General features: G+C 43.8%; 1 long non-coding RNA gene across 5 annotated transcripts in view; it reads left to right on the forward strand.

Moving 5' to 3' along the window:
- Nucleotides 1-25,793, forward strand: part of LOC118551568 (uncharacterized) — a 54,967-nt gene that overhangs the window by 24,517 nt on the left and 4,657 nt on the right. The window lies entirely within an intron of this gene.

Raw genomic sequence — 25,793 nt, forward strand, 5'->3', positions numbered from 1 at the left:
GGAGCAGCCCATGAAGCATCCCTGCCTAGATTATAACTGCCCACATCTTCTTCCTTCTGCCCTCCTCCATCAATATTTACCTACCTTTCAAGGTCCTTCCACTTGATTTTCAAAGTGACAACTAGATGGCTGGAAAAAAAAACAACCCTATTGTTAATGACCACGTTGATTTGTTAGTGAGAGATTACTTAGGGGGGATCCTGGCCAAACAGATTAACAATCTATATTTTATAGCTTGCAAAACATTTTCTTCACATACCACATCTAACTTACTTCCATTCTAACCAAAATTCTGTGAAGTAGATGCTATTATTATCCCTGCTTTTTAGAAAAAGAAACAGCCTCAGAGATTAGGTAGCCAGCCTAAAATCACACAGGCAAGTAACAGAGGTGGAACTTGAACCAAATACTATGTGCTCTTTTTACTTTGTCTTACTCCACTGCCGAACTTTACCAGTTTGTTCAGAATAGTATCTTCCTTTTTTTTTTAAAGCTTTTATTTATTCATTTGAGGCACAGAGATAGAGCATGAGCAGGGGGAGAGGGAGAAGCAGGCTCCCCGCTGAGTCAGGAGCCTGATGTGGGGCGCGATCCCAGGACCCTGGGATCATGACCTGTGCCGAAGGCAGACGCTTAACCATCTGAGCCACCCAGGCGCCCCCAGAATAGTATCTTGTTACACTGATGTTTTCCTCTAAATATTCTGAGATGTGGCTCCTTCCCTTCCCTGTCTAATCTGTGTTGACCTACCATCTATTGAGCTTCCACAGTGTTGGGACTTGAGTCCAGTTTCATTCCTATTTAGCTGGGGTGACCACAAAGACTTTTTTTCCTTTTCACTAGGCTTTTGTTTCTTCATCTGTAGTTAATTTCATTGACTGGGGTCATTTTCTGGTTTGAAGAGCCTAATGAACTGTCTTTATTTTCCATTTCACTCATTCAACAAATAGGTATTGAATACCTGCTATGTACCAGGCACTATGCTAGGTACTTTTTTTTCCCCTTTTTTCATTTCTTTTTAACACAAATTTGGATCTTTGGATGTGTCCTGCCAACAGAAAACAACAACAGCAGAGAAAACACGAAAGAATGAAAAATAAGAAAGGAAAAAACCCCCCTCAAAAGGTTCTTCTCCTCCTCACCCCTTACACATTTGGGACCATAGCAGGTTTACGGAATGCAATATACAGTCAACAAAGAACAAGACAGACACCGTCCCTGGCCTCAGGGAGTTTACTGTCTTACCTGCTAGGAACGGACCCTTGAGATCATGGAGTCAAGTCCTTTAAGTAAAGAGAAAAGTGAGCCATGAGGGTGAGTAAACTCTCCAGGGTCACAAAGCAGTAAGTGTCAGAGGGGGATCTAGGAAGCTGGGTCTTTTCATTTCTAGTTTAGGGTGTTTTTCTTCCACACAATACCTTGTATTGAGATCTGGCCCCATGCTGTGCCGCCCCTCAGGGTGGTAGCTGACAACAGGACTCAGTCTCAGAAACTTCCCCCATGGAGTCTCCATTTCAACCTCCAGAAGCAGAAACTTTCCAGTTTTCACTGAAATTTAAGACACAGTGTCTAAGAATCAAAGTCTGATGCTCCGGGTATGAACCAACCCAGAAGCAGGACTGCCTTCTCGTTCTTTTCATGCTGCCAGCCCCAGAGTCTGTCTGTCACTTAGCAGAGCGCATAGTTTTCTGTCCCACTCACTACATTTCTATCCCTTGCTCTTCTCCAAATTAGGACCTGAAGCAGCTGGCTGTAGATCTAGGCCCTGCGCACTCGGAATTCTATAGACATTTATTCACAAAACCCTCACAGGATTGCCCAAGGTGAGACGCTGAGAGTTAGGCTAAGCAACTAAGTTATCGAGGCAGCAGTAAGCACAGGTGTGGGATTAGCCCCCATGCTACCTCCCTAATGGAAGCACCTTCACACATGTGTTTCGCATGACCAGCAGCTCAGCAAACCTGGCACCAGCAGGTTAGCACATAGATGTGGGACACCTGCTGGCTCTGTAGACCCTCAGAAAGGGTTAATGTCACACTACTCATTCACCACACTCATTTTTAAATTATTTTTTAAATTTTATCAACGTTATACCAGGCACATAATTTAAAAAGTCAACCAGTTCTACAAGGTTAATTAAGACAAAGAGCAGTCCTTGGCCTCTCTCTACCTACTCCCCTCCCCCCGTTTCCCTTTCCCTAGAGGGACCATTTTCAACTTGTTTAAGTAATTCTTTTACCTATCTATAAATAACATGTTTGTGTTGCTACTTCCTGATTTTTCAGTTCAGGCGTTATCTGTTGACTTACCACAATGGGAGGTGAGGATTCAGCTCCCTTTTCTCCACTCCCCCCTTTTACGTACATGCACGCTTCCCAGACCCCCTTACTCTCTATATAGTTATATGGTAATTTTTGGTAGATCAGTAATTAGTGCCCTTGTTATTAGGACGATGTAATGCCACTCACAGCTGAGCCACATAGTCAACCATGATTGTTTCTCTTTCACAACGTTATTTTCTTGTTTGATTATTTTGTTTTTTCATAACACGTAGGTTTCTAAGATCTTATCACTAATTAACCTTAAACTCTGCCAGTCACCGCGGTGTCTTCTCAGTTTGTTCTTGAGAAGGTCTCTTGGAACCTTCTCTCCTGCTCCGAGTAGGGGGAGACCGCACAGCTGCCACCCTGGAACCTCCCTTTACTACCATCTGGGGAATTCCCTTGCCTCTTTCCTGTGTTGGATCACCTGTTTCTGGATCTTGTGTCTTCTCATTTCCTGCTTTCTTCCCTCTTTTTGATGACATATTTTCTACAACTTCCTGAGAGGGAAATTTTTTGAAATCGTGTGTGTCCGACTGCCTCAGAACGTTGATAGTCTGGCTCCATTGTCTTCTAGCTTTCAGGGCTGTGGTTGAGGCCAAAGCCCTTTTTGCATGTGAACTTGTAGGATTTCTTTGTCCCCCGTGTTAAGAAATTTCACAGTGACATACCTATTGTGCTGGCACTCAGTGGCCCTTTCAATCTGAAAACTCATGACCTTTGATTCTGGAGTGTTTTCTTGAATTAGTTTGTATCTGCTGTGTTTCTAAAACTCCTGTGATTCAACTGTTCAGATGAATTTCTTATCTGTTCTTTCCTAGTTTCTATCCCTGTCTTTTTGCTCTACTTTCTGGGAAATTTCGTCAGTCTGTCTTCTAGTCCTTTCATTAAGGTTTTCATTTCTTTTTTTTTTTTTTTAATTTTTTTAAATTGTTATGTTAATCCCCATACATTACATCATTAGTTTTATATATAGTGTTCCATGATTCATTGTTTGTGCATAACACCCAGTGCTCCATGCAGAACGTGCCCTCCTCAATACCCATCACCAGGCTAACCCATCCTCCCACCCCCCTCCCCTCTAGAACCCTCAGTTTGTTTTTCAGAGTCCATCGTCTCTCATGGTTCTTCTCCCCCTCCGATTTCCCCCCCTTCATTCTTCCCCTCCTGCTACATTCTTCTTCTTTTTTTCTTTCTTAACATATATTGCATTATTTGTTTCAGAGGTACAGATCTGAGATTCAACAGTCTTGCACAATTCACAGCGCTTACCAAAACACATACCCTCCCCAGTGTCCATCACCCAGTCACCCCCTCCCTCCCACCCCACCCCCCACTCCAGCAACCCTCAGTTTGTTTCCTGAGATTAAGAATTCCTCATATCAGTGAGGTCATATGATACATGTCTTTCTCTGTTTGACTTATTTCGCTCAGCATAATACCCTCCAGTTCCATCCACATCGTTGCAAATGGCAAGATCTTATTCCTTTTGATGGCTGCATAATATTCCATTGTATATATATACCACATCTTCTTTATCCATTCATCTGTCGATGGACATCTTGGCTCTTTCCACAGTTTGGCTATTGTGGACATTGCTGCTATAAACATCGGGGTGCACGTAGCCTTTCGGGTCCCTACTTTTGTATATTTGGGGTAAATACCCAGTAGTGCAATTGCTGGATCATATGGTAGCTCTATTTTCAACTTTTTGAGGAACCTCCACACTGTTTTCCAGAGTGGCTGCACCAGCTTGCATTCCCACCAACAGTGTAGGAGGGTTCCCCTTTCTCCGCATCCCCGCCAACATCTGTCATTTCCTGACTTGTTAATTTTAGCTGTTCTGACTGGTGTGAGGTGGTATCTCACTGAGGTTTTGATTTGGATTTCCCTGATGCCGAGCGATATTGAACACTTTTTCATGTGTCTGTTGGCCATTTGGATGTCTTCTTTGGAAAAATGTCTGTTCATGTCTTCTGCCCATTTCTTGATTGGATTCTTTGTTCTTTTGGTGTTGAGTTTGATGAGTTCTTTATAGATTTTGGATACTAGCCCTTTATCTGATGTGTCATTTGCAAATATCTTCTCCCATTCTGTCGGTTGTCTTTTGGTTTTGTTGACTGTTTCCTTTGCTTTGCAAAAGCTTTTTATCTTGATGAAGTCCCAATAGTTCATTTTTGCCCTTGCTTCCCTTGCCTTTGGCGATGTTTCTAGGAAGAAGTTGCTGCGGCTGAGGTCGAAGAGGTTGCTGCCTGTGTTCTCCTTTAGGATTTTGATGGACTCCTGTCTCACATTGAGGTCTTTCAACCATTTGGAGTCTATTTGTGTGTGTGGTGTAAGGAAATGGTCCAGTTTCATTCTTCTGCATGTGGCTGTCCAATTTTCCCAACACCATTTGTTGAAGAGACTGTCTTTTTTCCATTGGACATTCTTTCCTGCTTTGTCAAAGATTAGTTGACCATATAGTTGAGGGTCCATTTCTGGGCTCTCTATTCTGTTCCATTGATCTATGTGTCTGTTTTTGTGCCAGTACCATACTGTCTTGATGATGACAGCTTTGTAGTAGAGCTGGAAGTCTGGAATTGTGATGCCGCCAGCTTTGCTTTTCTTTTTCAACATTCCTCTGGCTATGCGGGGTCTTTTCTGGTTCCATACAAATTTTAGGATTATTTGTTCCATTTCTTTGAAGAAAGTGGATGGTATTTTGATGGGGATTGCATTGAATGTGTAGATTGCTCTAGGTAGGATTGACATCTTCACAATATTTGTTCTTCCAATCCATGAGCATGGAACGTTTTTCCATTTCTTTGTGTCTTCCTCAATTTCTTTCATGAGTATTTTATAGTTTTCTGAGTACAGATCCTTTGCCTCTTTGGTTAGATTTATTCCTAGGTATCTTATGGTTTTGGGTGCAATTGTAAATGGGATCGACTCCTTAATTTCTCTTTCTTCTGACTTGTTGTTGGTGTATAGGAATGCCACTGACTTCTGTGCATTGATTTTATATCCTGCCACTTGACTGAATTCCTGTATGAGTTCTAGCAGTTTTGGGGTGGAGTCTTTGGGATTTTCCACATAAAGTATCATATCATCTGCAAAGAGTGAGAGTTTGACTTCTTCTTTGCCAATTTGGATGCCTTTGATTTCTTTTTGTTGTCTGATTGCTGTGGCTAGGACTTCTAATACTATGTTGAATAGCAATGGTGATAGTGGACATCCCTGCCGCGTTCCTGATCTTAGGGGGAAAGCTCTCAGTTTTTCCCCATTGAGAATGATATTCGCTGTAGGTTTTTCATAGATGGCTTTTATGATATTGAGGTATGTACCCTCTATGCCTATAGTCTGAAGAGTTTTGATCAAGAAAGGATGCTGTACTTTGTCAAATGCTTTTTCTGCATCTATTGAGAGGATCATATGATTCTTGTTCTTTCTTTTGTTAATGTATTGTATCACGTTGATTGATTTGTGGATGTTGAACCAACCTTGCAGCCCAGGGATAAATCCGACTTGGTCGTGGTGAATGATCCTTTTAATGTACTGTTGGATCCTATTGGCTAGTATTTTGGTGAGAATTTTTGCATCCATGTTCATCAGGGATATTGGTCTGTAATTCTCCTTTTTGATGGGGTCTTTGTCTGGTTTGGGGATCAAGGTAATGCTGGCCTCATAAAACGAGTTTGGGAGTTTTCCTTCCATTTCTATTTTTTGGAACAGTTTCAGAAGAATAGGTATTAATTCTTCTTTAAATGTTTGGTAGAATTCCCCTGGGAAGCCATCTGGCCCTGGGCTTTTGTGTTTTGGGAGATTTTTGATGACTGCTTCTATTTCCTTAGTGGTTATAGGTCTGTTCAGGTTTTCTATTTCTTCCTGGTTCAGTTTTGGTAGTTGATACATCTCTAGGAATGCATCCATTACTTCCAGGTTATCTAATTTGCTGGCATAGAGTTGCTCATAATATGTTCTTATAATTGTTTGTATTTCTTTGGTGTTGGTTGTGATTTCTCCTCTTTCATTCATGATTTTGTTGATTTGGGTCATTTCTCTTTTCTTTTTGATAAGTCTGGCCAGGGGCTTATCAATCTTGTTAATTCTTTCAAAGAACCAGCTCCTAGTTTCGTTGATCTGTTCTACTGTTCTTTTGGTTTCTATTTCATTGATTTCTGCTCTGATCTTTATTATTTCTCTTCTCCTGCTGGGTTTAGGCTTTATTTGCTGTTCTTTCTCCAGCTCCTTTAGGTGTAGGGTTAGGTTGTGTACTTGAGACATTTCTTGTTTCTTGAGAAAGGCTTGTATTGCTATATACTTTCCTCTTAGGACTGCCTTTGCTGTATCCCAAAGGTTTTGAATAGTTGTGTTTTCATTTTCATTGGTTTCCATGAATTTTTTTAATTCTTCTTTAATTTCCTGGTTGACCCATTCATTCTTCAGTAGGATGCTCTTTAGCCTCCATGTATTTGAGTTCTTTCCGACTTTCCTCTTGTGATTGAGTTCTAGTTTCAAAGCATTGTGGTCTGAAAATAGGCAGGGGATGATCCCAATCTTCTGGTACCGGTTGAGACCTGATTTATGACCTAGGATGTGATCTATTCTGGAGAATGTTCCATGGGCACTAGAGAAGAATGTGTATTCCGTTGCTTTGGGATGGAATGTTCTGAATATGTCTGTGAAGTCCATTTGGTCCAGTGTGTCATTTAAAGTCTTTATTTCCTTGTTGATCTTTTGCTTAGACGATCTGTCCATTTCAGTGAGGGGGTGTTAAAGTCCCCCACTATTATTGTATTGTTGTCGATGTGTTTCTTTGCTTTTGTTATTAATTGCCTTATATAATTGGCTGCTCCCATGTTAGGGGCATAGATATTTACAATTGTTAGATCTTCTTGTTGGATAGACCCTTTAAGTATGATATAGTGTCCTTCCTCATCTCTTATTACAGTCTTTGGTTTAAAATCTAATTTGTCTGATATAAGGATTGCCACCCCAGCTTTCTTTTGGTGTCCATTAGCATGGTAAATGGTTTTCCACCCCCTCACTTTCCATCTGGGGGTGTCTTTGGGTCTAAAATGAGTCTCTTGCAGACAGCATATCGATGGGTCTTGTTTTTTAATCCAATCTGATAGCCTGTGTCTTTTGATTGGGGCATTTAGCCCATTTACATTCAGGGTAACTATTGAAAGATAGGAATTCAGTGCCATTGTATTGCCTGTAAAGTGACTGTTACTGTATATTGTTTGTGTTCCTTTCTGGTCTATGTTGCTTTTAGGCTCTCTCTTTGCTTAGAGGACCCCTTTCAATATTTGTTGTAGGGCTGGTTTCGTGTTTGCAAATTCCTTTAGTTTTTGTTTGTCCTGGAAGCTTTTTATCTCTCCTTCAATTTTCAATGACAGCCTAGCTGGATATAGTATTCTTGGCTGCATATTTTTCTCATTTAGTGCTCTGAATATGTCCTGCCAGTCCTTTCTGGCCTGCCAGGTCTCTGTGGATAAGTCTGTTGCCAATCTAATGTTTCTACCATTGTAGGTTACATATCTCTTCTCCCGAGCTGCTTTCAGGATTTTCTCTTTGTCTCTGAGACTCGTAAGTTTTACTATTAGATGTTGGGGTGTTGACCTATTTTTATTGATTTTGAGAGGGGTTCTCTGTGCTTCCTGGATTTTGATGCCTGTTTCCTTCCCCAAATTAGGGAAGTTCTCTGCTATAATTTGCTCCATTATACCTTCTGCCCCTCTCTCTCTTTCTTCTTCTTCTGGGATCCCAATTATTCTAATGTTGTTTCGTCTTATGGTATCGTTTATCTCTCGAATTCTGCCCTCGTGATCCAGTAGTTGTTTATCTCTCTTTTTCTCAGCTTCTTTATTTTCCATCATTTGGTCTTCTATCTCACTGATTCTTTCTTCTGCCTCATTTATCCTAGCAGTTAGCGCCCCCATATTTGATTGCACCTCATTGATAGCCTTTTTGATTTCTACTTGGTTCGATTTTAGTTCTTTTACTTCTCCAGAAAGGGTTTCTCTAATAACTTCCATGTTTTTTTCAAGCCCAGCTAGTATCTTTAAAGTGATGATTCTGAACTCTAGATCTGACATCATACTAATGTCCGTATTGAGTAGGTCCCTGGCAGTCGGTACTACCTCTTGTTCTTTTTGTTGAGGTGATTTTTTCCGTCTTGTCATTTTGTGCAGAGGAGAATAGATTAATGAGAGAACAAAATGCTAGCAGGGTAACAACGTCCCCAGAAAATATACTCTAAACAAATCAGAAAAGACCTGAAGCAGTGGGAAAAGAAAGGGAAAGAGAGAAAAAAGAAAAGGAAAGAAAAAAAAGAAAAAAGAAAAATATAAAGATAAAAACAAACAAAAGCAGAACAAAACAAAACAAAACAAAAACAGAATGTGATCAAATATGATCAGGCTGGATTATAGATCAGTGCCACACACTAGATTTTGGGTGTATTTTGGTCTGTTAAAAGAAAGTCCCTCCCAAAATTTTAAAGATAGAAAAACTTATATATGTACAAAAATAAGGGTTGATATGATGAAGGGATGGAATATGACTGTAAAGATGGAAATTATAAAAAATTTTAAAAAAGGATTTGATAAGTTGTTTGAAAAAAGAAAGAAGAGGATTAAAAAAAAAAAGAAAGAAAAAAGGGAGAGAATGTGATCAGGCAGGGGAGTAGAAAAAAACCATACACTAGAGATTTAGAGTATATTTTGATCTGTTAGAAGAAACTATCTCAAGATTTTAAAGAGAGAACAACTTATATATATATGCCAAAAATACGGGTAACTACTATGAAGGGATAGAATATGACTCTAAAAATGAAAAATAAAAATGTTTTTTTTTTTAAAAAAGGGATTGATAAGATGTTGGTCGAAAAAGGGAAAAAGAAAAATTCAAAAAAAGGAAAAAAGAAAAAAAGACAGGTAAAAAAAATAATTAACTTTGAAAGACTAAAGAATCATGGTAAAAAAGCCATGAATTCTATGTGCAGTATTCCCCTAGCGCTGGAGTTCTGCCGTTCTCATTGATCGGTAAACTTGGTCTTGGCTGGCTGTTCTCGCTGATCTTCTGGGGGAGGGGCCTGTTGCCGTGGTTCCCAAATGTCTTTGCTGGAGGCAAAATTGCCCCGCCCTTGCCGGTCCAGGCTAAGTAATCTGCTCGGGTTTGCTCTCCGGAGCTTTTGTTCCCTGCAAGCTTTCCCTACAGCTTTGGAGGCGGAGAGTGAAAATGGCGGCCTCCCAGTCTCCGCCCCGGCGGAGCCAAGAACTCGGGGTCCCGCTCCCCAGCGAGCCCCCAGAGAAAAGCAGTCAGTCACTCCCGTCTCCCCGGTCTCTGGCCACGCTCCGTGCTCACCCGGCCTGTGACCGCGCCTTTCTATCTGGCACCCGACCCCGGGTGGAGTCTCCAAACCCAGCAGATCCCCGCGGTGCGCTCCCGCACCTCTCCTCCCGGGGGAAGAAGGTGAGTCTCCCCAGATCTGCCGCTTGTTGGGTCCCTGCTGGAGGAGCAGTGGCCCGACTGTGCCACGGATCACGGTTTATGGCAGCCCCGAGCTGAGAGCCCGTGCCTGGGCTCCGTCTCTGCAGCCGGCTTCCCTGCTCTGATACCTGGGAGCTCTGCCGCACTCAGGCACCCCCGGTCTTTCTGTGACCCCGAGGGTCCTGAGACCACACTGTCCCGCGAGGTTTCCACCCCCCACTTCGCCACCAGAGTGAGGTCCCTCAGCGGAGCAGACTTCTAAAAGTTCCGATTTTGTGCTCCGCGGCTCTATCACTTGCCAGAAGCGGCGGACGGAGGCCCCTCCCCCGCCGTCTATCCTCCCGAATAACGCCTCGGATTCACTTCTCCGCACGTCCTACCTTCCAGAAAGTGGTCGCTTTTCTGTTCAGAGAGTTGTTGCTATTCTTTTCTTCGATCTCTTGTTGAGTTTGTAGGTGTTCAGAATGGTTTGATCCCTATCCAGCTGAATTCCTGAGAGGAGACGAAATCCAGGTCTCCTACTCCTCCGCCATCTTGCTCCCAAGGTTTTCATTTCTGATGTCATAATTTTTCTTTCTAAGAGTTCCCATTAGAGACTTTGCCCTTGGGGGGAAAAAAATCCCTCTTTATGGAGTTTTAGATATAGTGAAATTAGATGCATGTATTTAATCCATTATTTTTGCCCAATATCTCTGTATATGTTGATTATTTAATAATTCCTGCCTTGTATTTATATCAAATCCTTTAGGCTTTAATAATGGTTTTCTATTGGTTTATATATTTGACCCTTACAATCGAGACTGTGATATCTGGATAGGACCTTGGGATTGTCTAGTTCATCTTTATCGGTTTACGGAGAGAGTACCTGATTCTCAGAGAGATGAGGTGTGCTCTTGGAAAACACTTGTTTCTGCCAGAATTTACCAGAGGTATGTGAGATGGATTATTTGGCAGGCATACAGTACTCACATAGTTTTTTTTTTTTTTTTTCACTCTTTTCCAAAAAATGTTATTGCAGTATAACTGAAATGCAATCAGTAAATGGCACATAGTTAATGTGTATGATTTGATAAGTTTGGGCCCATCTATACACTCCTGAAACCATCATCATCATCAAGATACCGATCACCTCCCAATGTTTCCCTATGCCCCTTGTCATTTCTCCCTCTTACCTACCCCCAACCCTTCCCAGGCAACCACAGATCTGTTTTCAGTCATTATAGATTAGTTTACATTTGCTAGATATAAATATAATCATAGAATGTGATCTTTTGGTGGGGGGGTGGTGAAGGGTGGGGGTCTGGCTTTTTTTTTTTTTTTTAACATGTAGATTTTCTGTGTATTTTGGAGGCTGTACCTAACTTTCCAGGTGGAAGGTTTACCAGCTCTACCTCCTTCTACATCCTTTCTCTTCTACACCTTCCCATCTTCCCTCTCCCAGCCGTAAGGGCTGCTGCCTGCAATGTTCTTGTCCTCTCCTTTCCATCCAAGCCTGTTCTCAGGAAAGGACCAATGTATTCCATTCACATTGAGGTGACTAATAAGGATTTTATATGTGTGATTTGGGCAATTGTACAGAAGACAAAACCTACATTTGGATTCTTTTTTTTTTTTTTTTAATTTTTTTATTGTTATGTTAATCCCCATACATTACATCATTAGTTTTAGATGTAGTGTTCCATGATTCATTGTTTGTGCATAACACCCAGTGCTCCATGCAGAACGTGCCCTCCTCAATACCCATCACCAGGCTAACCCATCCTCCCACCCCCCTCCCCTCTAGAACCCTCAGTTTGTTTTTCAGAGTCCATCGTCTCTCACTACATTTGGATTCTGCCAAAGAAATAAAGCTGTGATGATGGATTTTCAAGCATGAGCAAATAAGTTTGGAAGAGATTTTTGGACAAGGGCATCCCCTGAAAGTACCTCTGAAAGTACACCCTGTGTAACAGAGTCCTTGTGTAGGCCTGACTCTGCCTGTAGACAGGCAGGATGAATTGAAATCCCCTCTGGTCCCATTCAGAATTTTGGTTTCCTGAAGTGTCAGCCATTTAGGAGCTAAGAAAAGAACTCATCTTGCTGGCTTTCCTTCCTTTTGGTCTATTTGGCAGAGAAAACAGTCCTATGTAGATGAAAGCTCACTCAGAAGGGCAGGGCCTCCTGTGTTTGGTCCTCATGTCCCTGGTCCAGGTGAAAGGAGGTCCATCACGGGCGGAGGAGCCTGGCGAACCGGCCTGGCTCTGAAGTTGTCTTGCCTGTCTCGCTTCTCTTCTTACTGATTTTCACATTTAATCTTTAATTCCTCATTAATTAATTCACATTTAATTCTTAACAACATTGTGAAGCAAGAGAATAGGACATATTTCTCTATTTTCAAAAATGAGAAAAGAGAGAGAGTATAACCTGCTCAACTTCAAAGCCTTTATCAGCACGAGCCCTGTCCATGGGGAACCCCAGGCTACCTGCCTGCCCATGATGGGGAATATGGTGGTGTGAAACCTCTGGTCTACAACAGAGGAGTCAGGGCAGGGAGCAGAGTCCCCCAGCACAAACATTCCCAGTCGTTATTCCTTTCTCCATTCCGTATGTGACCATCCCCCTAGGGTTTATCATCACTTCCCATGGCCTGTAGGAAAAAGCAGCTAGCCTAGGAGGGGAAGACAAGGCAACAGTCCCCAAGAGTCTGTGGGAAGGGACCTATCAGACATTTCCTTGTGAGCAGGAAGCTCAGCTCAGCACAGAGTTTCGGGTTAAGGAGGAAGACAGGCACGTTAAGGAGGAAGACAGGCTCAGTTTGACATTTGTTGAGTATGGACTCTCTGCCCAGAGGGGGCCAGAGACACAGTTCCTAACCTCAGGGTCCTTACAGGTCTTAAATAGTGGGAAGCCCAACAGTGGTTGGGAGAGGGGGAGTTGGTTGTATAGAACACCTCCTTCAGTAACTCAGGAAAGATATAACAAAGTCTAGACCAGGAGAAAAAGCACAGGGAAGAAATGTAGAAGACCAACTTGGCTAACTTCAATATTTTGTCAGGGTTGGCCAGCCCTGTCTCAAGGGACCCCAGACTGCCTGCTAGTGTTCCCGTGCCAGAGAACACAGTGGCACAGAGGCTATAAGCAGGAGGGGGCAGGAGAAGGGAGCAGAGCTTCCAGAGTGCTGCTTCTGGTATGAAGGCCAGCACCCCCACTCCACCACCATGCTTCGTTTACCTGCAATGGCAAAACTCTCCACGTCAGTTTTTTTTTTTTACAGATTGGACATCCCATGCTCCTTTTAGCCACAGGGCAGGCATTTTTGCATCCTGAGAATAATAAAAAGTTAATTTCTCCCTTACTTCATATACTTGTATTTCCTTATCTTTTATTTCACTTGATTCTATTAATGAGCTCATGTGATAGCCAGGCAGCTCATGTGATTATTGGCATCAACCAAACCACAAAACTGAGACTCAGATTTTGACTTACTGAGTCACATGGAACGTTATTGGTAAAGTCAGATCCAAACACTTCACCAGCCAGAGGGGGTGGTAGCAGCCGAGGCCACACGATCTGAGGTTGTGTGAGGAACAGAGTGCCCCCATGCTGAGAGGTGGGATAAATTCTGTATTTACCATTCTCTGAGATTATCTGTAGCCTTACATCATACAAGGAGTCAGAAGGCCAGGGTTCCCGTTCTAATTATGCCAGTCATCTGCCATGTGAACTTAGCATGACTCAACCTTTTTGGGTCTTTGGTTTCTCATCTGTAACGTCAGAATTAAAAGGACCCAGGAATGTTTTAAGAGGAAGCTGCATGTAAATTATCTCATTAAGATTATTGAGCTAAAAGTGAGGGAAAGGACAACAGCCATGAGCACTGGCACTAAAGGTAGGAATTCAAAGTATGGTCTAGAAATAGCTAGAGACATTTAACTTGGAGTACAGAGTAAGTGTTGATATATCAAGTTCATTCATTTTGTCTTCCATATGATAGTTTCCTTGAAGGGACAGATTGCAGTTTATATATCCATTATACTTGTGAGAGTTGCTTCAGCTTTTTAGTATTACACTGACACAATGAACGCCTCTGTGCATGGTTTTATTTATATATGTGTGTGTCTTTATTATATTGTATGTTTTTATTGAAGATTGAGGCCTAGAAATGGAAAATGCCAGGTCATAGGGTATTCACAGCTTCACCTATTGCATATTTCTATCTCCTCATCTCCCCACCAATACTTAAAAAAAAAAAAATTAAAATTTCAGTTTTATTATGACAAAAATAATACAAATCCTGAGCAGCCAAAAGAAGAGATGCATAGGGTGAGGTCTGAGAGGGCCCCAGACTTGAAACTTCTGTGTTGTCTCCCCATGGAGTCAGGAGGAATCACCCTCCCAGCACATCAATGTATAACAATATGCACCGAGCATTATTAATCAGGGACCATGCCTTATCCAGTGCTCACTGTCACCCAAGCTTTTTACTTTTTTTTTTTTTTTTTTAAGATTTTACTTATTTATTTGAGAGAGAGAAAGCATGAGTGGGGTGAGGGGCAGAGGGAGAAGCAGACTCCCTGCGGAGCAGGGAGCCTGATGTGGGGCTTGATCCAGGGACTCTGGGATCACGACCTGAGCTAAAGGCAGACGCTTAACCTACTGAGCCACCCAGGTGCCCCCAGAGTTTTACTTTTATTGGGCTTTCATTACATAGGCTTGTTGAATTCAGTCCCCAGGCCTCTCCCTTCCCTGAAGGTCACACTTAAAGCCCCAACCCCCTAATCACATGATTGGACCCTACCAACACTTAATTTGTTGAGTAACTATGAATGGGTGCAAAATATATTTTAATTTGCCTCTCCCTAATTACTAATGAGATTGAACTTCTTTGTCATTTTTTAAACTATCTTTTATTGAATACATTTGACATGTAACATTGTATAAGTTTAAGGTGTATAGTTAGTTACTTCAATACGTTTATATATTGTAATATGATTGCTGATGTGGGGATATTTATCATATCACATAATTATAGTACAATTTTATTATCTTTATCATTATACTGTACATTAGATCTCTATGGCTTATTTACTACTCATTACAGGTTTGTACCATTAAGCCCCATCAATCTTTTTTTTCTTTTAAAGATTTTATTTATTTTTCAACAGAGAGAGAGAGACAGTGAGAGAGGGAACACAAGCAGGGGGAGTGGAGAGGGAGAAGCAGGCTTCCCGCTGAGCAGGGAGCCCGATGTGGGACTCGATCCCAGGACCCTGGGATCATGACCTGAGCTGAAGGCAGACGCTTAACGACTGAGCCACCCAGGCGCCCAGCCCCATCAATCTTATCCTACCAACTCCTAGCCCTTGGTAACCACCATTTACTCTCTGTTTTTTACAGGCTTAACTTTTTTTAAATTTAAATTTTTTTATTTTTTATTTTTTTTTCAAAAGATTTTATTTATTTAACAGAGAGAGATACAGCAAGAGAGGGAGAACAAGCAGGGGGAGTGGGAGAGAGAGAAGCAGGCTTCCCGCCGAGCAGGGATCCTGATGCGGGGCTTGATCCCAGGACCCTGGGATCACCTGAGCTGAAGGCAGACGTTTAACGACTGAGCCACCCAGGCACCCCTAAAATTTTAATTTTTTTAAAAGATTTTATTTATTTGAGAGAGAGAGAGAGCACAAGCAGGGGGAGGGGCAGAGGGACAGGGAAAAGCAGACTCCCTGCTGAACTGGGAGCCCGATGTGGGTCCTGGGATCATGACCTGAGCCAAAGGCAGACACTTAACCAGCTGAGCCACCCAGGCGCCTGGTTTAACTTTTTAAGATTCCACATATAAGTGTTATCATACAGTACTTGTCTTCCTCTGCTTGACATAGCATAAGGTGCTCAAAATCCATCCATGTCGCAAATGGCGGGATATCCTTTCTCATGGCTAAATAATATTCCATTATGTGTATGTACCACATCTTTTTTATATATTCATTTGTTGATGGGCATTTGGGTTGTTTCCATATCTTGGCTATTGTGAATAATGCTGTGATAAACTTGGGAGTAAAGGTCTCTCATTGAAATCCTGTTTTCATTTCCCTTGGGGAGATACCCAGTAGTGGAATTGCTGGATTGAAGGGAGATCTATTTTTTTTTTTTTAAGATTTTTATTTATTTATTTGACAGAGAGAGTGAGAGCAGGAGCACAAGCAGGGGGAGTGGGAGAGGGAGAAGCAGGCCTCCCGCAGAGCAGGGAACCCGATGCGGGGCCTGATCCCAGGACCCTGGGATCATGACCTGAGCCGAAGGCAGACGCTTAACGACTGAGCCACCCAGGTGCCCCGAAGGGATATCTATTTTTAGTTTTTTTTTTTTTTAAGATTTTATTTATTTATTTGACAGAGAGAGACACAGTGAGAGAGGGAACACAAGCAGGGGGACTGGGAGAGAGAGAAGCAAACCTCCCACCGAGCAGGAAGCCCGATGTGGGGCTCGATCCCAGGACCCCGGGATTATGACCCGAGCCGAAGGCAGACGCCCAACGACTGAGCCACCCAGGCACCCCTATTTTTAATTTTTTGAGGAAACTCCATATTGTTTTCCATTGTGGTTAGACCAGTTGACATCCCCACAAATGATGTATAAAGGGATTGAATTTACTTTCACATGCTTATTGGTCATTTAGGTTTCTTCTAAATTACCTGATCATAACTTCACCCATTTATCTAATAGGTCTTTTTATTTTCAGAGGAGTTATATTTTATAGACACTAATCCTTTAGTGATTACTGACTATATGCATTGCAGATACCTTCTCCTAGTCTGTAGCTTTTCTTTGCCCTATCTTTATGTTGTTTTCGTTGGGAAAAAAAAAATTTTTTTAATTTTCAATTAGTCAATTTAGCAGCATTTGGTTTTATAGCATTTGCTTTTGTGTGTTAAGAAATCCGTCTTTGCAGAGAGCCTGGGTGGTCCCATTGGTTAAGCATCTGACTCTTGATTTCAGCTTGGGTCATGATCTCAGGGCCGTGGAATCGAGCCCCACATTGGGCTCCATGCTTAGCATGAAGTCGGCTTGAGGATTTCTCTCCCTCTCCCTCTGCCCTTCCCCTGCTTGTGCTCTTTCTCTCTCAAATAAATAAATCTTTAAAAAAGAAATCCATCTTTGCCCAGAGATCATAAAGATATTTTCTGATATTTGCTTTTAAAAGCATTGAAGTTTTTTTCCCACTTGTATTTTGTTCTCAGCTTTGCTATCGCATATCGAAACTCCATTTTCTTAGAATCATTTAATGAATACTCCTTCCTTTTTCTGTTGCTTGTGATGTGACCTCTACCACACGACACATTTCCATACACAGACAAGTTTGCATCTAACCTTTATATCCCATTTGCTCTGTTGTTGCCTGTTCCTTTACCACATTATTTTAATTACTTGGGCTTTATGCTTTAGGTATCTGTTAGGACAAATTTTCACACTCTTCAATAGGAAGAAAATTATTGTGGCTCTTCTTGGCCCTTTTTCTTTTCACACAATCTTTTGGATCCAAATTGTCAAATTTCATGGAAAATTCTATCAGGATTTTTAAGGGAATTGTACTTGATCTCCAGACTGATTTGGAAATAATTGTGTTTTATGATACTGACTCATCCCATCCGTGATCATGGCCCAACTTCGTTGATTGGAGTCTTCTTTTGTGTGTATATTTGTCAGATTTATGCCAAGGTACCTTCTAGTTTTTGTTGCTGTTATAAATGATATATTTTTAAATTACTTCTTATAGTAGTTTTTGATGGTAGATAGAAACACTATTGATTTTTTAATATTGATTATATCCAGCAGCCTTGGTGAAGTCTCATTAGTTCCATTAACACTCCAAAGACATTTTTTGGATTTTTCTATATAGATAGTTAATTCATCTGCAAATAGTATCACTTTTTTTCTCTTTCCAGTCTTACATCTTTTCTTTTCATGTCTTATTGTGATCTCTAGGACCTTTAGTACAATATTGTATAGAATAATGTGTTTGGTCTTTACTAGAAAGAAAAGTCTAATATTTCACCATTGAGTATGATGTTTGATATATAGTTTTGAAAAATCCCCTTTATTGAGTTAAGAAAATACTTTTATATTTCTGGTTTGCTAAGAGTTTTCACTATGAATGGATGTTGAATTTTAAATCAAAATCATTTTCTCCATCTGTTGTGAAACTCCTGTAATGTTCTTTAATTTATCAGTATGAATAACACTGATTTGTTTTCTACTGTTAAGCCATCCGTGCATTCCTGGGATGAACCCTAATGAGTCATGATTCAGATTATTTTTATATATTGCTGGATATCGTTTGCTAATATTGAGTATTTTATACCTATATTCATAAATAATATTGGTCTTAAATTTTCCTCTCATGCCTTTCTTATAATACATACAGATGTAAATATACTTTTTTTTTTTTTTTTTGAGGATTAGAGTCATTAGAATTAGAAGGGAATTTAAAGAGCATCCAGTTTGATCTCATCACCTTATAGTGGAAAAAACTGGAACTCAGAGAAAGGAAATAGCCTTTCTAAAAATGATACAGAGGGGCGCCTGGGTGGCTCAGTTGGTTAAGCTACTGCCTTCGGCTCAGGTCATGATCCTGGAGTCCCTGGATCGAGTCCCGCATCGGGCTCCCTGCTCGGCGGGGGGTCTGCTTCTCCCTCTGACCCTCCCCCCTCTCATGTGCTCTCTCTCTCTCTCTCATTCTGTCTCAAATAAATAAATAAAATCTATAAAAAAAAAATAAATAAAAAAAATAAAAATAAATAAAGATGATACAGAGTTAGAAACAGAGTTGGGACTAAAGTACTTTTTTACAAATTTCAAGTTACTTCCCACTCATGATCTCATTTTATCTCCACAACATCTCTGCAGGGAGGGTATTGCTTATTGCCCCCATTTATGGATGGGCTAACTGAGGTCCGGAGAGATCCCTTCATGAGTTATGTGACACAGCAGGGCTGGGACCAGAAGCCAGATTCTGACTCCTAGACCTGAACCTCCTCTCAAATTTCTTTTGTTTTATGTCCATCCCCACTGACAGATCCACTTACTTATTAGCCTGAAATGAAGGAAACCCTGAGACCTGCATCCAAAACTATTATTTTGTAAGAGTCCAGCAATATTTTCACAGACATTTCAAACAGATGGGCCATCTGCAGATAACCCTCATTAGGCAGGGATGAGGGCTTCATGTTCCCCAAGGATGATCTTGGTAGAGGGACACCCTTGAGGCCAGAATAACTCCAGGGTCTCCAAGAATGTCCCCTAATGCGAAATAGGTCCAAAGCCCCTAAGTGGAATCTTTGTTACAGGATCAGACCACAAGGTCCCTAAGGGGGACCCACAGAATGGGGGCTCCAGTTTTCCTTCCATCTCCCTCCCCTACTGTCTGGCCCCCCACCATCTGGCCACCACCACCCCTCCCCCATATGTCTCAGCAAAGTGCTTCCTGCACCAGCGCTTTTGTTTTGCTTGTGCTATTTGTGTCTGCTTCTAACAGCTGGCCCCAGCCTGGCAGCCCCTAGCTCTGAGGATTATCCAATTATCCCATTAGCCCAGCATGTCCTTCCTTCCTCCAGAGCTATTAGCTCCCCATCTCCCTCTCTCTCTCTCCCTCCATAGCCTCCCTTGCTCCTTCCCTAGCCAGACCTAGGGCTGGGTCAGTCCCCAGTCATCTAGACTCAGAGAATACTAGAGCTGGAAGGGACGTTTGCAGGGAAGGACGTTTGCAGGGAAGGAAGCTTGCCTGCCATACCCTAAGTCACATGACCCATCATAACAGTGAAGAAGTAAAACCCAGGTCTCTTGACCTCATGGCTACACTCTTCCTCACCACATCTGGCCAGCCAGCCTTATCAAGTGCTCACTATGTTAGCCCTGGGATGGAGGAGATACCATCCCTATTCCACTCTCTGGGAATCTATGGTTGAGATTAGAATTTATGGTCTAGGTAGGGAGATAGAACATACACTGGGAAAAACCAGCACATTATCCAGGAGCTAAGTCATACCTTAGCAGAAGAAGAGATGTTACCAGAATTAGGTGACAAACTTCTGGAGCATAGGACAGACAGTGCTAAAGGGAAGTCGGAAGAGGGACAAGAAGCTGTCAACAGAGGGTTCAGAAAGGCCCTGTGGAGGATAGGGCGCTTCGGGTGGTGGCTGAAGCATGAGAAGTGTTTAAAGTAGGGGAGATTCAGAGGGACAGCACTCCTAGCAGAGGCCTCCCTGAAAGCCCTGAAAGGGAAGGGGAGGGAATGGGTTAAGAAGATGGTAGCCGTTCAGTTGGGCTCAGTCAAGGCAAGTGGGGAGACAAGGCTGGAGAGTAAAGCTGTGACCCCAAACGCCATACCAAAGAGTGAGGCTTGATCTGATCTACATTTAGGGCCCACTAAATATTCTGGAGCAAGGAAGCGACATGACGGGAATTGTACACGGGGCAGACTTTATCTGACTTTGTGGGCTGAATCAATATGACAAAAAGAGACAAATGCAGAGAGGTCAGTATGGAGTTTATCCAGGTGGGTGAGAGATGACGAGGCCTCAGCTAACACCATGACTTGGGGCATGACTGGTGGTAGAACGGATGGAACAGATTCGGAAGGTGTTTGGAAGAAGAATTAGCAGGGTGCAATAGATTGGATTTGGGAAGATAAAGCAAGGACCCCCCATTGGTAGGATTAGGGAAGTTAGAAGTAGCAAATGGGAAGTAGGGGGTAGAAAGGAGGAGGTGGGTAAGGACTCTCCTGTACTTGACCCTCTGGCATTCACTGACTGGGGTTTTGTAAGTTGGCAAAGTTTGCTTAACCCTGTGCTGGGTGAAACCTTATGTCCCCCATGTCCAAGCCCTCTGGTTTCTCTACCAGACGTCCACAGGCTGACCCAATAAGTCATGCTACCCCCACCAGACAGCAGTGTGCTCATCTGGGGTGACAGCGCTGTCACCACAGGTGGTTCTGGTGGGAGGAATTCAGGCCTCGGGTATATTCCATTGATACAACTAGGTCATCGCCTCCCACCTATATAAACTTAACTCAGGTGACCACTTTATTTTTTTAATACTCTGTCATTCCCTCCTTCCAATCACCTGTTGTATCCCCCATTCCTGCTTTCAGCTTTTAGGATCCTAAAACTGGTGATTCTGGCCAAGAAAGATGAACCATCCTTATCTGACCTTGTGCCCTCGAGGTTCAGGGGAGGCTCCTCCAGGGCCTGCAGGGGTGTCCAGGCCCCTTCTTGGCCAGTGAGTGCCTGAGTGCTCTCGGAACCCACTGATGACCCAGCCATGGGTCTCCAACTGTTGAGGGTGGCCTCAAACATGACGTAGTTATTCCACCAGAGCTTCTGTGAGCCGCAGAACTCCAACAGGTTGTTCTAACCAAGCCCGGTTGTTCTGTTCTAACCAACCTCATTCCTTGTTCTGGTCTGTTCACCTGCTGCCACAGCACTAAGTCCTCTCCTCCCATTTTCAGTTTCCAGTTTCCAGACCCTCCCCGTCTTGATCACCTTCCTTCAGCCATTTGTTAGTTCTGCTGGGTGTAGCTCAGAGACTACCATCTCATGGCAGGCACAGTCACATACGGTATTTCAGCTTGTCAGTGATCAGCTGTGGTGTTGAGAATAGCACGAGTCTTCTGCCATGATCTGGGAGTGAGCTCCTTCAGCCTGGGGCCCCTAGGGACTGTGGTGTGATGCCCCTTGAGGCCATGGTCCCCTGTCCCTCAGGCATTTCCCACCGGGCTAGCCTGTGCTGAACTTAGCAGCTGAAATGTCCATGTTGTTTTGACATGAAATGATTGGTCTTCGTCCTGTACATTTGCTTTCTCAAACTCAGTGGAGGACTTTACACTGAACTTTGTTCAGTATTATCTCTCTGGCCCCCTGATGTGATTTTGAATTCTGTCAGCCCAGACTAGACCCCTTCTCTGTTCACCTCTTTGATAAGCCCTAGTTCCCCTGGATTCAAGACTTTAGTGAAAATATGGGACAGGACGGGTCTGAAGATAGCAAATGATCCATAGTCAGTGCTCCTTGCCTAAGTCGTCTGCCAGTTCCCACACCTACCTCCTGGGCCCTACAGACACCAGGTGCCTGGCTTAAATTCACACTCACCACATTTCTTTATCTGGTGATGGCTGGGCTATGTCAGTGAACAGAGTATAGAAACCAGGTAAGCAGCCCTTTTCCCTCTTCCATCTTTCTTCCCTTCTGGCCTCCTTTCTACTCTGGTCTCAAGAACACTGAAGCTATGATTGCTTGCCTTCTTGTGTTTTCTGAACTGAGAATGGTTTTGTTATAGCACAAATAATAACCTGGGCATTTATGTCACACCTACCTTCTGAAGCACTTTCACATTTACTGTCATGTTCTATCTGAAAGTGGGCATGGCAGCTCAGAGAATGACTTGCCCACAGTCAGAGAGGAAGTCAACAGCAAGACCAGGGTAGAGCCTGGTGCTGAATCCCCATTAGAGTTCGGTGGAGCAGGGTGGTGGTTGGAAGGAGTGAGCAGAGGGATTATTTCACATCTCTGAACTATGCAGGAAAGAGAATCAAGCCGCAACACCAAGAGATAGTCTGGGGATGACTGCAGAACTCCTGACCTGCTCTCTCTAATTCCCCTGAAGGCTCTGCATCTGATGGAACAGTTGTGATGCTGGGCTCTGGGACTGAATTTTCCTAAGAAAAAACTAGATCATTTTAAAAAGTCCTGTTTAACTTTAACAATTCCAAAAATCTCGGAATCTAAACCAGGCTCTGTCCCCCTCACTCCCCTTTCCAACCCAACTAGAAAATGTGGGTGGATTGAGAAAGAACAGAAAGGAAAGATCAAAACTGTGACAACCCTCTGACAACATTTTAACTTGAAAATTGCCTCTGTGTAGGCAGATGTAAATCAGGCGCACATTTACTCAGCTGCTTCTTGTTCTTATCTCCTACTGAACACCTTGAAGATACGGGCCCTGGAGTTGACCACTGGCCTTTAAAAGGCTAACTCAACTTCAGCCTCCTGATTGCCCAGTTGTATGCAACTTGTTCCTCTAAACCTCCAGCACTTGTGTCCCACTCATGGCCCTCACCTCTGGCCACCCTGACAGGCTGCATCTAGCTTAGTTTCCTTAGTTGGTTGTTGGCTCCCTGTGCACCCCTGCTGACCCCCTTCCAGGCTTAGCATTCATCAATAGGTGCTCATTAAGTTGTTGAGAGCGGAACAGAGTAAGGAGATGGAGCTCAAGTTCTAGCCTGCTCTGTCCTATTCAAGCCCTTGCTGAGAAGTTAGCTGGTCATCAGGTGCTAGTCTGATGGCTAATTCTGCAAAATCACACATACACACAGATACTTCCCTTGGGCAAAGCAAAGAATTGTGGACGGTTCCATGCAAAGCGTTTTCCACTGGCAGGGAAAAAACTCCTTCTGTCAGAGAGCACTGGGTCTGTCTCACCAGTCGCCTGCCCAGCCCCATGCCGATACCCTCAGCCTGGCCTCTCTCTGCGTCCAGCCCTTCTCTAAGCCTGACTAGTGGGAGGGCAGGGGGGCTTGTGGGAAAGCTCTGCTGAGCTGCTCTTTCTCCTCTGGCAGAGGAAAGGGTCAGGGCAGAGCATCTAGAATGGTGCCTCCTGTACCTAGGCTCTAGGTTCTGCATGCCCATCCTTGTCCTTGGAGGTTGTCTGAGTCATCTGACATTCTCCTGCCCCCTCCTGGCTCTGCAGCCTGACAGGGGCTGTTCCAACAGTGACAGTCACAGCTAATGATGAGTGACAGCTGTAGTGAGGGGTGCCTAGGGACAGAGGAGGGGTTGGAGTGAGGGGGCGGGGAGAGGTGATAATCTGACACTCTTATAGAGCACCATCCACTTTTCAGAGTAAATAAAGACCTGAGAGGGACTGGCTTGTCCCATAGCCGACCTCAGTCCCTGCCAACACCTACATAACCTCTTCCATCTCGGAGGGCTGTTGCATGGCTCAGGCAGCACTGAGGCCCAGCACAGGCTCTCGGGGGTTTGCCCACTGGAGCAGCCACGCCAGGTGTTATATGGCACAACAGGATAGGAGCTGCATTCTAGGCACAGAATGCCACGCTGACATACCATTCCTTTAGCCCCAAGCATGGGGGCAAATTGCACAGAACCATTCCCTCTCTCCAGGCACCTGGCTTCTGAGACCCGGCAGCTCCTGTTTTCCAACCACAGTTGAAAAGAAGACCATGGTCCCGGCTCTGGTAGATCCAGGGGGCATCATCACTCATTTCCTTACTCTCCAGGCTGTCCCTCATCCCTGCTCTGCTGTGGTTTGTCACTAGAGCTTGCCCCTTGCCTGCACATATGGAACTGAGGCTCTACGTCACTTCCCAAGTGGTTCTCTGGAGCCCAGAGCATTTTGTGTGGAGGTCTCCTAGAGGAAAGGATTTTAATACAAGTGGGGAGAGCCGCAAAGGAAGGGTTTCAAGTGGAGGAGGGAAAGGGGAAGAAGCTTCCAGAGGGCCTGCCTCTCATGAGGGTCAGTGATGATGAACCAGAACACAGGCTGAACCAGGCTTCTGCCCATAGACCTCCCTGGGGGCCCTGGCCATTGCTGCCATGGAGAGGGGCTCGGGCCATCACCAGAATAGGTTCTGTGATGGGACCCTTGTGCTCAGGACAGGTCTGAATGAGGCATGCTGTCCACTCTTAGCCCTTTGGGCAGAGCATGGAGAAGGCAGAGGGCCCTTGGACAGAGCTGTAGGGCTCAGAGCGGCCCTGGTAGTACCCCTGGCAGCCTGGCCTGGGGCAGACGCGTCTGCCCTCCATAGGGCTGGGCCAGGCTTCACATCGACTTTATGCCGCTACTGTGGGCACCTACTTCTGTTGAAGTAGGCTTTGCCCATGTGTATGTTCGCGTGTGCACACGTGTATTCTCTTATGGTCAGAGAGTGACGCATCTGTTTATTTCTGTGCGTGTGCTCTTATAGTCTAGGCATGACTCACAGTGGGAGCCTGCATGGGGGGGCGGGTATGGAGGTAGGATACTGGGCGCCATGGGGACCTGAGGAGGTAGAATTGTCTGGGCTCTGGAGCCAGGCTACGGGCTGTCCCTAAGAGCAGTCGGGGATCGGTAGTACCTGGGAGCCTTTCCTGAGCCCTTGGTCCTGTCCCTCCCTAGCCCCAAAGCCTACACCCATATACTCAGTACTCAAAGCTCAGTACGTAAGAAGCCTCAGTAAAGATAGGAGAGACAATGTTTTTCCTTCTCTACCCTTGTGGTTCTCTTTCTGGCCTCTTCCCACCAACCGGTCACGAGGCCCAACAGCATCCATACTCTTGGCCTCCTTAGAAAAAACCCAGGCACTGCTCTACCCTAAGCCCATAGTCAGCACAGACCAAAGTGTGTAGGAGAGAGGAGGGAGCTGGTGTGGACAGGGATGGGCTTGTGCATTTATCTCATGGCTGTCCATAAGAACCCCCGGGGAACTCTGGGGGAGGGGGTTAGGCTTTGGTGCTTTTCAAAGTACCTTAAGTGTTTCTTCCGTGCAGCCAGCCTAGAGGACCTCTGATTGACGTAACGGTAAAATAGAGTCTAAAGCAAATCTGTGTTGGCTTAGAAGTACATATGCATCCGTGTAGTAAAGGTACAAAGATGTGCAGTGGAACCAAATGAAATCCTCAGAAAGTGGTCGTTTCCAGGTGTAGGAAGCAGGGTAATAATATGGGGAGGAGTCAGATGCTTCCACTATAGTTGTAATGTTTCATTTATTGAGCAGAGTGGTGGGGACCTGGTATTATCTCATACTTTTTGGTTTGGTTGAAATAGTTCATCACAAGAGCATGGATTTTGTAGTCAGACCGGGGTTTTAGGTTTATTTCTGCCACTTACTAGCTATGTGACCTGGGGCAAGTACTTAACCTCTCTGTTCAAAAGAGGTTGTTCAGTCATCTGTGAAATGGGCTCCCAGGGCTGTGTGAGGATTACCTGTGAAGTTCTAACAGCCCTTCCCCCTCCCTGCCTGAA

The sequence above is a fragment of the Halichoerus grypus genome, chromosome 13 (assembly GCF_964656455.1).
Source record: "Halichoerus grypus chromosome 13, mHalGry1.hap1.1, whole genome shotgun sequence".
Classification (NCBI taxonomy): domain Eukaryota; kingdom Metazoa; phylum Chordata; class Mammalia; order Carnivora; family Phocidae; genus Halichoerus; species Halichoerus grypus.